The following is a 12,885-nucleotide window of genomic DNA, read 5'->3' on the forward strand; positions in this document are numbered from 1 at the left end:
GGGAACTAAGTGAACCAGGCAGCTGAACAGCTTAATTGTCATTTCCACCAGCAGATGGTTACCAGGGAGACTCAAAGAATGTTAGAACTGGGAGGGGTTTTTCAGCAACGTGGAAGCAGCCAGACAGAATCTCAGATTGGGGGCGGGGGGTAGTCCCCAAGTTCATTAAGACTTTAATTTTTTTATGCTCATTTCAATGATAATCTAAAACAATTAAAAATTATACTTTTGGATCATCTGGTTGTCTGTCTCATGTGCCTCATGTTGCATGGCCATGTGACTACACCCGTGTTGGTGTTTGTATTTATGATCACACGGGCACTGGGAGAATCAATGATTCCACAGTCCCCTGAATAAACCAAGATTTTCAGGTAGATCAAACCGAGAAGGTTCTTGTATTTTGTGTCCGCAGACCTCTGCAGTCAAGATCCCTTGACGTATTCTTAGGATCGGTGAGAATTTTTTTAAAGGCATCTGGACGTTACTCTAGTACCAGAAACCCTGGTGAAGACAAGAGGATGCCAGGCAAGGGTCAGGAGGCTGTTTGTGGGTCCTGTCTCTGCCTCTGATTGGCTGGGTCACCTGGACTCTTCTGTCTCTTCTGCTTTAATTTCCTCATCAATAAAATAGGGATCAAAATGCCTTCCTTGCAGGATATTATGGAGGCAAAATGAGACAGTAAATGTGAAAGTTCAGTCTTTATAAATGTGTTCAGCCCTCTCATTTTACGAAGGAGGGGGATGAGGCCTGAGAAGGTGAAATGACTTTTCCAGCATCAATTATTGGCAGAGCTGGGAACTCAGGATCCTAATCCCACCTGGTGCTTCTCCCACTGCCCCGGGCACCTAGGCCATTAGCAGTAATGGTGTGACTCTAATTCTGGAAAGTGTAGTAATAACATCTCAGGCGGGGCCTGCCACAATTTGGGCAAACATACTATCTTTATTTTTGTTAAAGAGATTAAATTAAGGAAACCAAACAAATAAATGGGCACATTGAACTCCCCACAGCTATACCTCTCTTCCTGGAGCAAAAACAAATTCTTCCTCAGGCAAAACGTCAGACAGGAGGTCGATGGAGACAGAACACCCAACCAAGCACTGCAGTGCCTGATGCTTTGATTTACCAGTTTGCTGGGGTGAAGGGATACTGAGCCAGGCACGTGGGCTTCATTTCAGCACCTGCTATTCTGGGGGATGCAGTTTCAGGTTCAGGGTCACCCAGGGCAGACTCTGAGCTTCAGGAATCAGGGACCATGTCTGGTCAGTGCCGTTTCCCCCAAGCTCAGCTCAGAGCCTGGCATACAGTACGTGCTCAATCAACGTTTAGAGAATGAAGGAATGAGTGGCTTGTGTCACTTTCTTTGTGTTTAAAGATTCGGAGGGGCTTCTCAGAGAAGATTTTCGCACAAATCCCCGTTCAAAATCAAGGAGTTCAGGAAGTGAGGGAGATCAGGGCAGAAATGGCCTGTGGCCTGGATTTCAGGGATCAGGCAGGTGGTAAGCGGGCGTGAGGCCAGGTCCAGAGGCTGAGGTCAGACACAACAGGTTGATTGATTGATTAACTGATTGATTTGTTGGATCAAGTCTCTGTGCTGAACATGTTCCATATGTCAGGCTCTGGGCTGGAGGCTGCGGATCCCAAGTGGAGAAAGTCCTACATCCCAGGAACCTCCAGTCTGCGGTGATGAGCACACAGTAGTGAAGAAGAGTTTGGGCCTCGGAATCAAAAAGACGAGAGCGCAAACCCCAGCTCCACAATGTGTGACCTTGGACAAGCCCCTTTACTTCTTCTCTACATGTCAGTTTCCCTCCCTGTAAAATGAGATGAAGACTAGTAACTTCCTCCTCCGCTGGTAAATAAGATACAATCCAAAGGCACAGAACACCTGGCCCAGAGTGATGGCTTAATAATACCTGCTATCCAGCGTAACCATCTGACTGGGACTGGGCCCCACTAAGTATGGGCCCAGCTTCTCCCTCTACCCTGAGTCCTGACCAGCTTCTCTGACCCAGCAAGAGGATGCAGCTCTGATGGGCACCTCTTGTCCGTGCACATCAAGTTATTTAGAGTTGATTTGTTATTGTAGTTGTCGTGGTTGTTATTTCTCCTAAGAACATTGATGCTATGAATAAACTGTGCATTTTCTCTTGGTGAATGTGGAAAAGAGTTTCTCTCTGGTGTATATGATAATAATAAACAACCGGAAAAATAAGGACACTGAGCAATCGGGATGAATGCTAAGGAGCTGGAACCTGGCTTGGAGGTGTTCTGAGAGGTCAGGTGTTAACCGTATAGTTGCTGGATCATGGAGAGGTTGGGGGTGTCCCCAGGGGAGGATCTGGGGCAGCCAGAGTACAGGGCGTCACATGGTGAAGGGATTGGGGAGAGACTAGAGTAGTAGCTATTTACTAACTGGTATTATTTGGTTACTAATACCAACGTGGAATTATTTCAAAATTTTAACAACCAGTGTGGTCAAAATGGTAAGCACTGGTGTATATACACCAGGGAGTATATATGTCCAGGAGTGGAACTGCTAGATTGTAGGGAAAGTGAATGATCAACTTTATAAAATATAATAGGACTTCCCTGGTGGTGCAGTGGTTAAGAATCCGCCTGCCGATGCAGGGGACACAGTTTGAGCCCCGGTCCGGGAAGATCCCACATGCTGAGGGGCAACTAAGCCCATGCGCCACAACTACTGAGCCTGCGTTCTAGAGCCCGCGCTCTAGGGCCCGCGGGCCACACCTACTGAGCCCGCATGGCTCGAGCCCGTGCTCCACAACAACAGAAGCCACTGCAATGAGAAGCCCGCGCACTGCAACGAAGAGTAGCCCCCGCTCGCTGTAACTAGAGAAAGCCTGTGTGCAGCAAAGAAGACCCCACACAGCCAAAACTAAATAAATAAGTAAATAAATTTATTTTTTTAAATGTATATATATATATATATATATATATATATATATATATATATATATATATATATATATAATAACAGACTGTTTTCCAAATCACTTATCCCCACAGACATTTCCTCTAGCAGGAAGCATCTGGTTGATCCCCATCCTTGTCAACAGTTGGTATTGTCAGGTTCCTCATTTTTCTTTCCCAATGTAGTGGATGTAAAAGGATATCTCATAAAGGTCTTAATTTGTATTTCTCGGAATCCTAACGAGGATAAACATCTTTTCATATGTTTATGGGCCTAGAGTTATTTGCTTAAAGGACCTGGGCCTCTGACACCACAGAGAACATTCTGCTACCTGCCTTTATCAACAGCCAGGTGGAGTGGTAAAAGCACCTGGTGGGAAGCCAGGAGACCTGGGTTCCAGCCTCAGCATGGTCACAGCCCCACTCTGTGTTCTTAGGCAAGGCATTTGCCTTTTCTGAGCCTCAATTTTACCATCAGCCATGCTGGGGAGAGCCTTATTCTTCTCACAGGTTGGGCAGTGAAGAGATCAAGTGAGATCATGGAAGTGAATGTGCTTTGGGGACTGAAAAATCCTGCAGCAGGCAGGGATACGTATTCCCTCTTTGAAGACAGTTTAAGAAGGCTGTGAAGCCCGGGAAGCAGGAGCAGCCAGCCAACCTCCCGGAAGCAGAGAGCACCAGCTCCAAGGCTTGAATGAATGTCTTCTTCCTGTCACCACCTCCAGGCACTCTCTACCCCCCATCAGGCAGAGAAGGAACAAATCCCTTTAACTCATGGCACAAACATGCCTTAGGCACTCTGAGGGGCTTTGGGAACCCAAATTCACACCCAGCTTGCTCTAATGTGAAGACGGTGGGCCTCCTGGGGCCTGGTCCTCTCTTGGGAGGCCTGCCGGGCAGGCTTGCCAGCAGGCGGCCACGGACTTAGCTGTCCAGGCCAAGTCCCAGAGATGCAGCCACGTGACAGTGCCTAACTCTTACATTCATGGCTCTTTCCTCCATTCCTTCTGGCCTCACATCCCTCACCTGTTCAGTAGCAGGAAGGTTAGCCTAGACAGGCATTTCTCAAAGCGTGTGCTGTGGAACACCAACCATCATGGACAATGGTTAATAAGAGGAGGAAAGATTCTGTGGCGAATGAAACATTGAGTTAAATTATTTTTGCAGCTAACATTTGCTGAATGTGCCAGACGCTGGGCTAGGCACTTTACAAGCATTTTCTCATTGACCTCTTGCAACAACTTTCTGAGGCAGGCCCTATGGCTGGCTCCATTTTACAGGTGAAGAAACTAAGCTTTTGCAAGGTTAAATGACTTACTCAAGGTCTCTCAACTGGTAAGTGGTAGAGCCATGATTCAAACCCAGGCGGCCTATTTCCAGATCTCCTGTTCTCAATCAGGTTGAATTAACAGGACATGGTGATAGATGACACTGTGGGGGTCTGAGGAAGGGGAGGAAGAATTCACATGCCCTTTCTCTGATTTAGCTCAGTGTCATATAGTAGTGTCCTGGTGGCTGGAGGAGAAATACAATGAAAAAACAAAAAAACAAAATCCCACCCCACTCTACCCTCCCAGAAGTTCAGATGAGGAGGAAGATTTAGCAGAGCATGAAAGCACGCTGAGGTGGGTATGGGGAGACAAGGCTTCCTGAAGTGGTCTCTTTTAAGCCAAGACTTAACGGACCATTAAACATGGGAAGAGGGCGGGAAAAGGGAGCCCCAGGCAGGGAAAATAGCATGTGCAAAGGCCAGGAGCTAAGGCAGAGCATGCAAATCCACAGACACAGTGGATTGAAGAGGTGGGGACAAGGGAGATGAGAGCCTGGACGTCAGCATCCAGGGTAGTCACCCAAAGCCTTGACTTTGAGGCTTCTGGCATGGGACTGGGACAAGGGAGGGGAGGGAATTTGAGGAAGTACTGGGGGAACAGTGGTCTATTGGCTGGAGCTGGGAACATGGGCAGAGGAGTGAGGTTGGGGGTTGAGGGACTGGTGGTAATGAGCTTGGCTTTGGCCTCCCCAATGTTGAGGGAGGTCACCGTTAAGGTCTCTTCCACTGCTGACCTTCTCAACTTCCCTGGAAGGGAGGAACATCTCCGGCCCCTCCACCCTCAAATATTCTAGGCAGGAAGGAGCGGGATCTGTTTTGTCAGCGCAGCTTGTAATAAAGAGTCTCATTCAGGGAGGCAAACAGCTGCTTGACTATTAATAGGCAGGGGCCTCAGCCGCAGCCTGCTGGGAGGGCCTCGGCATCCAGTTCTGCAAAGGTGAATCGCTTCCTTCTGCCTGTCTGGATTTTGCACCCCATGGCAGAACAATTGGCCAGGTGCTCATTTCTCGGAAGGTCTCACCCGAAGACTTGGCTGGGGCAGCTTAGAACACGTGTGGCAGGGCCCTGCTGAGGTGCTGACCCTCCCCCTTCACGCTGGACCCAGCCAGAGGGAGAGGGAGCCCAGAGGACCCAGAGCTGGCCTGAGAAGCAGACGTCCATGCGGATGGAGGAGAATGTCCAGTTGGGGTCTCCACAGCTGCTCTTATGTAAGATCAAGCACCCACCCTGAAGGGGGTCATGGAGAGACCAGAGTTGGGTGGCTGGAAAGGAAGGGGTGTGTGTGTGTGAGTCTAGAAACAAGAGAACTGATGAAAGGAACTGAAGGGCACAGGAGGTGGAGGTTGAGCCTGCCTGGGGTCAGAGAGAGCCCATGCATGGGGCATCCCTGGTCACGAGCCAGGCCAGGGCTCAGAGGAGTCTGGAAGTCGAGACCTGAGAGGGTGAGGCCTAGGGAAGGCCACAGGCCCCTTCTGGCTGCCGCCATCACGACGCATGACCTCGTGTGTGGCCAGCCAGGTTGCCCCTCTGAACGGGCCTGTGGAGAGGGCGGCTGGGAGTGAGCTAATGGAAACCCGACGGGCGCCCTGCTGAGGCCAAGGTCCTGCCGTGTGAGCAGCCCTGTGGTGCCTGCCCGAGCGGACACAGGCCTCACAGGCTGGCTTTGTTCCCACCCTCTCAGGTGGCTGCTTCAGGTGGTGGCCACTTCAAAGAAGCCCCATTTAAAGCAGGGCCTCGCCTCAAGTTTCCTGAGGGCCCTGTCTGGGCTAATGAGATCATTAAGACGCTCCTTGTTAAATGGTTTAAATAGGGTTTGCCTGTACAGCCTTTGGCTGAGCCCTGCGCCCTGGGTGCAGTTTTTAAAAAAAATTTTATTTAATTTTAACATACGTGTATTTGTATCTGCGTACATACTTAACAACGTGCTTGAGAGCGTAGGCTCAGGCCTTGGACTGCTGGGATTGCATCCTGGCCCCCTCACTTTCTGGTAGTGTGACGTCAGGCCGGTAGCCAACCACTCCTCAGTGCCTCAGTTTCCCCATCTGTAAAAGGGGGCCGGTAGCCGTACTGCTGAATCACACTATAGAACCATCCGCTGACTCCCCGTTGCCCTCAGGAGAGTGACCAGGCTCCTCAGACTGGTCACAACTTCATGGCCTGTGCATGGCCCCATGCCTCACCACACCCCTTTCTCACTCTCCTCACGTGGACCACACGCACCCGCCCTCTGGATCAGCCTTCCCGTGTGCTCTTTACCCATCGTGGAAGGCTCTTTGCCTTCATCTTTCCCTGCCTCGCCTTCCTTCTCCTTGAGCTCCCCGTTAAAGTTCTGCTTCCTGGGAGGCCTCTGCCGATCACTCACTGGTTCCGTGCGTCCCCCCGACAGCACCCGCTGCGTTGTACTGAAATGCCCCGCCAACTCGGTGGCTTTCTTTGCTAGACTAAGCTCCATGAGGGCGGGGACTCAGCCGCGCTCCTCACGGCGCCTCCAGGGCCCAGTGCTGCACGTGATAGTTTCTTAATAAGTCTCCGTCATTCATTCGCAGTTCTTTTAAAGGTTAGGGCTGCCTCTGGGTCTTCTGTCATTGGCTGTTCTTGAAGTTGCCCCCTGTTCCTTCTCACTGGCCTTGACTCAACCCCAGTGCAGCGAAGCGTGTGCCAGGAAGGAAGCACGGGGTCGGGGTAGGGGTCCAGATCCAGGTGCCCTGGAAGCCAAACCCACCTGGATGCAGCTGTCATTCCTCCATCGACAACCCAAACTCCAGCCTCTTGATTAGGCCTATCTGGCTCCACTGGGCCTTCCGCTGAGGAGAGGATGCAGCTTTCCAGAGCATTCTGAACCTTTGTACTTCTTCCCTCCCGGAACCCCACAACACTGGTGTCTAGATTGATAGGGAGGCCTATGAAGTGGTGCCCAGCTCCAAGTGGGAGGTCTAGGGCTGTCTAGCTGGCATAGCAAGACGGAGGTCAGGATCCTTACTGAGGGGGGAAAATAGCATTTTTCAAGTCACAGGGATGATGAAAGAGCAGATAAATGGGAGGCAGAGTAAGAGAACTAAAGTTGAGGGTGGAGCAATCAGGCGAGAACCAGGGCCAGCTTGGAAGGGTGAATGGAGGCTGGTGGTTCAGGACCAAGTGCGTGAGCAGAGTGAACCCACCACTAACTTGTGCCGTTGGGGACAACCGGGCAGCTTACGGGGGCCACTCAGGCTAAATACTCACCTTCCTACTAAACCAGGAGGTCCTCAAGGAGACGGACCATGTACTCTTCACGTCTGTGTCCCCTGGATTGCAGAATGAATCTCATATCCTTTCACACAGTCAGCATTTAACAGACGGGTTCTCTTCCCTGGGCACGTGAAATTGATGACGCTCCTCCTCTCGTAGAAATGGATGTAATTTGTTGAGCTCTTACCATGTACCAGGCACGGTGCTGAATACTTCACATCCATCATCTCCAATGCCGTCAGGTCCACGAGAGCAGGAACTGGGTCTGTGTTGTCTCACCACTGCGTCCCCAGGGCCCAGCACAAGCCTGACACAGAACTGATGCTAAATATGTATTTGTTGAATCAACAAACACTCCTGCCTATAATCTGTATTTTACAGATAAGGAGATGAATCTCAAATAAGCTGAGTAACTAAGGTTATTTGGTTAGTGAGATGGGGAAGTCAGGATTTGCACCCACGTCTGTCTGACTCCAAAGTTCATGGGCTTAGCCATGCTCTGCTGTCAGGGCTGTTTGTTATCGCAGACCTCGCTAGCAAAGTGTGACCTGAGAACCAGATCACTGGCATCACCTGGGAGCTTGTTGGAACTGCAGATTCTCAGCTGCACCCCAGACCTATTGAATCAGAATCTGCACTGTAACAAGATGCCCAGGTGATTCAGATACACGTTAAGCCGTGAGAAGCCTGTTTTCAGTGGCACACACTTCCTCCCTCCTCCGCAGCCAGTCCATCCCCACAGAGCCTCAGGGGGTCTGCGCCCTTGACTGCCAAACAGCCTCATTCAAACTACACTTGGCCATTGGGTCCTTTGTCCTTTGCCATGAGACTGCTGAGTGTAATTGTAGTGCACCTTTTAAATCTTGTATGCCCATCAAGTTTCTAGCACCGGGAGGTACATGTTCATGACAATGGAGAAAGGGTTTTCCGGATGGTGGTCTTGCCTCTGAACAGGACCATGGTGGGGGGGGTCTTGTCTGGACAGGGGCCCTTCTTGATTCTCTGCTGTTCTACATCCAGTCACAGAGGTTGTGGATTCTCAGCCCAGCCTCTGTTGATTATGAACAGATAATTTAATCCAATAATTTTATTTATAAACAATTCCCCAATGATTTAAGAGGCTCTGCTTTTTTATGTTTTGAAGATTATGAGTTTGGTCTTTCAAAATAGCTTAAAGAATTGCTTTGTCTAACAAAAGGAACAGAGAAAATGGCTCATGGTTTACTTCACCCAGATTTCCCCCTCTCCCTTCTCTCTCTGGCTGAGGCCCCCCAGGTCTCTAGGCCATTGACCCCCGTGTGTCTCTAGCCTCTCCAATAAATTGTGTGCTGTTCTTGTTCAAGAATTCAATGTAGGAAACAAACTTGTGGTTACCAGGGGGTAACGGGGGTGGGGGAGGGATAAAGTGGGAGATTGGGATTGACATATACACACTACTATGTGTAAAATAGATAACTAATAAGGACCTACAGTATAGCACAGGAAACTCTACTCAGTACTCTGTAATGGCCTATATGGGAAAAGAATCTAAAACAGAGTGGATATATGTATGTGTATAACTGATTCACTTTGCTGTACACCTAAAAGTAACACAACATTGTAAATCAACTATACTCCAATAAAAATTAAAAAAAAAAAAAAGAATTCAATGTAGGGATTTTCTCCAGACTCACCTGACTTCTGCTTATAGGTTTATCTAAGTTAAGAGTTCTTAACCTCAGGTTTGTGAAATGAACTAGGAGGCCTTTGATCACCAAGAAATTGTATGTGAAATTTGGTGTCAGCATGCATTTTTATGGGGGAAAGTCAATAATTTTCTTAGATTCTCCGTGGGGTCTGTGACCTCCAGAAGATTACTGGTCTCTCTGGCCTCTGGACTTTCAGGACCTACATCTGCTTCTCTCCTTGTATTCAGGTGACTTGGATTCTATCCTATTTGTAAAACTGTAAGTTCCACGCGAGTGAGGACTAGAGCCAGTGCCATTCACGTCAGAGGTTCTGCCTTTTAACGTATGAGACCCTTTTGCGAAGCGCATCATCCTCCTTACACCAACACACGTGAAAGATGTTGTAATTTCATGTATTTAGTTTGCAGACAATTCTTTTTTTTTTTTAAACAATGGAAACTTTTTTTTTTTTAAAGATTTCTTTATTGATTGATTGATTGATTGATGGCTATGTTGGGTCTTCGTTTCTGTGCGAGGGCTTTCTCCAGTTGCGGCAAGTGGGGACTACTCTTCATGGTGGTGCACGGGCCTCTCACTATTGTGGCCTCTCTTGTTGCGGAGCACAGGCTCCAGACGCGCAGGCTCAGTAATTGTGGCTCACGGGCCTAGTTGCTCCGCGGCATGTGGGATCCTCCCAGACCAGGGCTCGAACCCGTGTTCCCTGCATTAGCAGGCAGATTCTCAACCACTGCGCCACCAGGGAAGCCCCTGCAGACAATTCTTGATGCACTGATGACTTCCCAGACCTCTTAAAAAAAACTCTGCCCTCCTCCCCGCATCACATCCCCCCCACCCCCACCCAGGAATCTGTAGCTCACAGGTTGAGACTTTGGTCATAGGTGATAAGAAAGGAAAGATTCTTAGATATTATCAGTCCAATTCCCCCATTTCACAGATACACTAAGGCTACTGAGAAAAAAAAGTGACTTGCCCAAGGTCAGAATGTCTGTCAGAGCTGGGGCTAGGAAACAAGTGTTCTGACTTCCCGAATTCCATGCCTGTCCCCCACTGAGGTCTGTGTAGCCTCAGCTACACAGACATTCTCAACAAATGTTTGTGAAATAAATGATTGAATATTGGGCATGGTAAGGATACCTGTAGATTTGAAGTTTATTTAGCTAAAAGAAGTTAATAGTCTCTCTCTCTCTCTCTGTCTCACACACACACACACACACGCACACACACACACACACACACACACACACATGCTTAGACTGCGCCGATACAGCAGTTCGAGCCTGGAGGAAAAGACTGAAGGGATGAGGGGGCTTCTCTCTTTGGAGCTTAAGGTTAAGGAGCCCTAACTTGATTTCATTTGACTCCAACTTCAGTTTCTAATAATAATCTTATCATACCACTTTTCAAGCATGGATGCATTCATTTGATTATTATTTATTGAGCAACTTTTATGTGTTGAGTACTGTGCTGGGCTGAGGATGTGAGGGTCAGTAAATACAGGCGTGATCCCGTCCTCTTGTTGCTTGCAGAGGTGATGGCTACGAACCTTCTTTAGAAGCCATGGAGACGATTGTCTCCATTTTCCTGACTGCAAGTCTGATAGATCTTCATTGATCCAAGGGATTCCAAGTAGCCAGGCTCACTTCCTTCTTGTGGTGGGCACTGCTGCATCTGCCACTCCCAATGCCAGGACTGAAAGGAACTTGGAGGACGTTCAGTTTAATGTTTTGTTTCATATGGGGAAACTGAGGCCCAGAGCAGCCACGGGACTTACCTAAAGTAATCAGAGAATCATGGGTCCAGCCAGGACTGTCACCTGGGTCTCGGAATTTGGTCCTGTGGGCTGGATTAAGCCAGGGGCGGAGAGGAGGGTGAAGGCAGGAATAAGGGCAGAAGGCAAGAGGCGGGAATGTACACGGGCTGAAGGGAGCAGGGAGGAAGGCATCCCTGGCTTTTCAGATATTGTTCTGGAGTCAGATGAAGAGAGGTTGCCTTGGATGTGAGGTCAAGGTCACCATCACAGAGAAGTTGTTCTGTGCCCAGCTGCCGAAGCTGAGCCCAGTTCAGAGACTGATGCTGCCGTCAGGAGCCGGGGGGCCTGGCAGGTGGGAAACAGAATTGTTACCAAATTTATGAAGTACTTCCCTGTACTAGAACATTTTTTTTTAAGATTTTTTTTTGGATGTGGACCATTTTTAAAATCTTTATTGAATTTGTTACTATATTGTTTCTGTTTCACGTTTTGGATTTTTGGGCACGAGGCATGTGGGATCTTAGCTCCCCTGACCAGGGATCAAACCTGCACCCCCTGCATTGGACGGCGAAGTCTTTTTTTTTTTTTTTAATTTAATTTCTTTCACTAGTATATTTTTTAAACTTTTATTTATTTATTTATTTATTTATTTATTTATTTATTTATTTATTTATTTATTTATTTATGGCTGCGTTGGGTCTTCATTGCTGCGTGCGGGTTTTCTCCAGTTGTGGCGAGCGAGGCTACTCTTCTCCAGTTGCGGTGCGCGAGCTTCTCATTGTGGTGGCTTCTCTTTGTTGCAGAGCATGGGCTCTAGGCGCGCGGGCTTCAGTAGTTGTGGCGCATGGGCTTAGTTGCTCCACGGCATGTGGGATCTTCCTGGACCAGGGCTCAAACCCTGAACTGGCAGGCGGATTCTTAACCTCTGCACCACCAGGGAAGTCCCGGAAAGCGAAGTCTTAACCACTGGACCGCCAGGGAAGTCCCTGTACCAGAACATTTATATGTATTGACCCTGTCAATAAGAAAGTTGCTGCCCACCCCACCCTTCCCCAAAGAATTGTGAGGGTTAAATAATAATTATTATTGTTATAACAATAATAGCAGGAGCCATTTATCTGAGATACAAATATGTGAGTTGGGAGTCAGCAGTCAGTCAGACGCGATGGTCAGAGCCGGTGCATCCATCATGATTTTACAGGGAGGAAGGAAGTGGCTCCACGGAGGAGAAGAAATTTGCCCACGGTCCCACTGTGGACCAGCAGTGGGTAGGATTAGGACTTGGGTCCCCCTGCCCAGAGGTCAGGGCCTGGCCTGATGCCCCTAGCTCTGCAGCCAGCCCCAGAGAGGGTGAGCACTGCCTTGAACAGGCCAGGCAGTTTCTGCAGCCCCTCACCCTCCCTGACCTGGGGGTGCAGCCCCACTGGGTCTGTGCCCACCCTCTCCACCCCTCAGCCAAAGGCATCACCCACAGGCCCAGCTGTCATCACACCTGCACTGAAGCAAGAGCACTTCTGCCCGGCTGAGTCCTGCCAGCGGCTCTGGGGCCACAGATGTCTCTGTCTCCAGGTGGTTGGCTTTGGGGGTTTCCAGTCTCCCCCTTCTTAGCCAGAGGGGGACGAGCAGAGGAAGCCCCAGGCCTAAAGTTGAGGGCAATTATCTCTGGATAATACGTTTGTGGCCTGGGAGGTGAGAGTTCCGGGTGCCTTCACCCACGTAGCAGAGCCAGGGGATTTGCACAGTGAAGGGACACACTCCTGTGGTGAATGTAGGTGATGTCCAGAGGTGGCACAGCACACCGAATCCCTTAATGAGTACGAGATGAAAAGTTCAGTTTTATTTTCAGGCCTTCTCATTATACTGTTTTAATTTGATGCTAACATGTCTTTAATACCTCTTTAAGCCTTGCTAGCCTGTGTGTGTGTGTGTGTGTGTGTGTGTGTGTGTGTGTGTGT

The 12,885-nt window shown here is 49.0% G+C and overlaps 1 long non-coding RNA gene across 2 annotated transcripts in view; it reads left to right on the forward strand.

Moving 5' to 3' along the window:
* Positions 1-2,947: 2,947 nt before the first annotated feature.
* Positions 2,948-12,885, forward strand: part of LOC309657207 — a 31,790-nt gene continuing 21,852 nt past the window's right edge. For both annotated transcript variants that reach the window (XR_014261698.1, XR_014261699.1), the window contains exon 1: positions 2,948-5,472. This is a non-coding gene — a long non-coding RNA (uncharacterized lncRNA). The remainder of the gene's footprint in view (positions 5,473-12,885) is intronic.

Source organism: Balaenoptera physalus (assembly GCF_965194825.1).
Source record: "Balaenoptera physalus genome assembly, chromosome: 3".
In the NCBI taxonomy this organism is placed as follows: domain Eukaryota; kingdom Metazoa; phylum Chordata; class Mammalia; order Artiodactyla; family Balaenopteridae; genus Balaenoptera; species Balaenoptera physalus.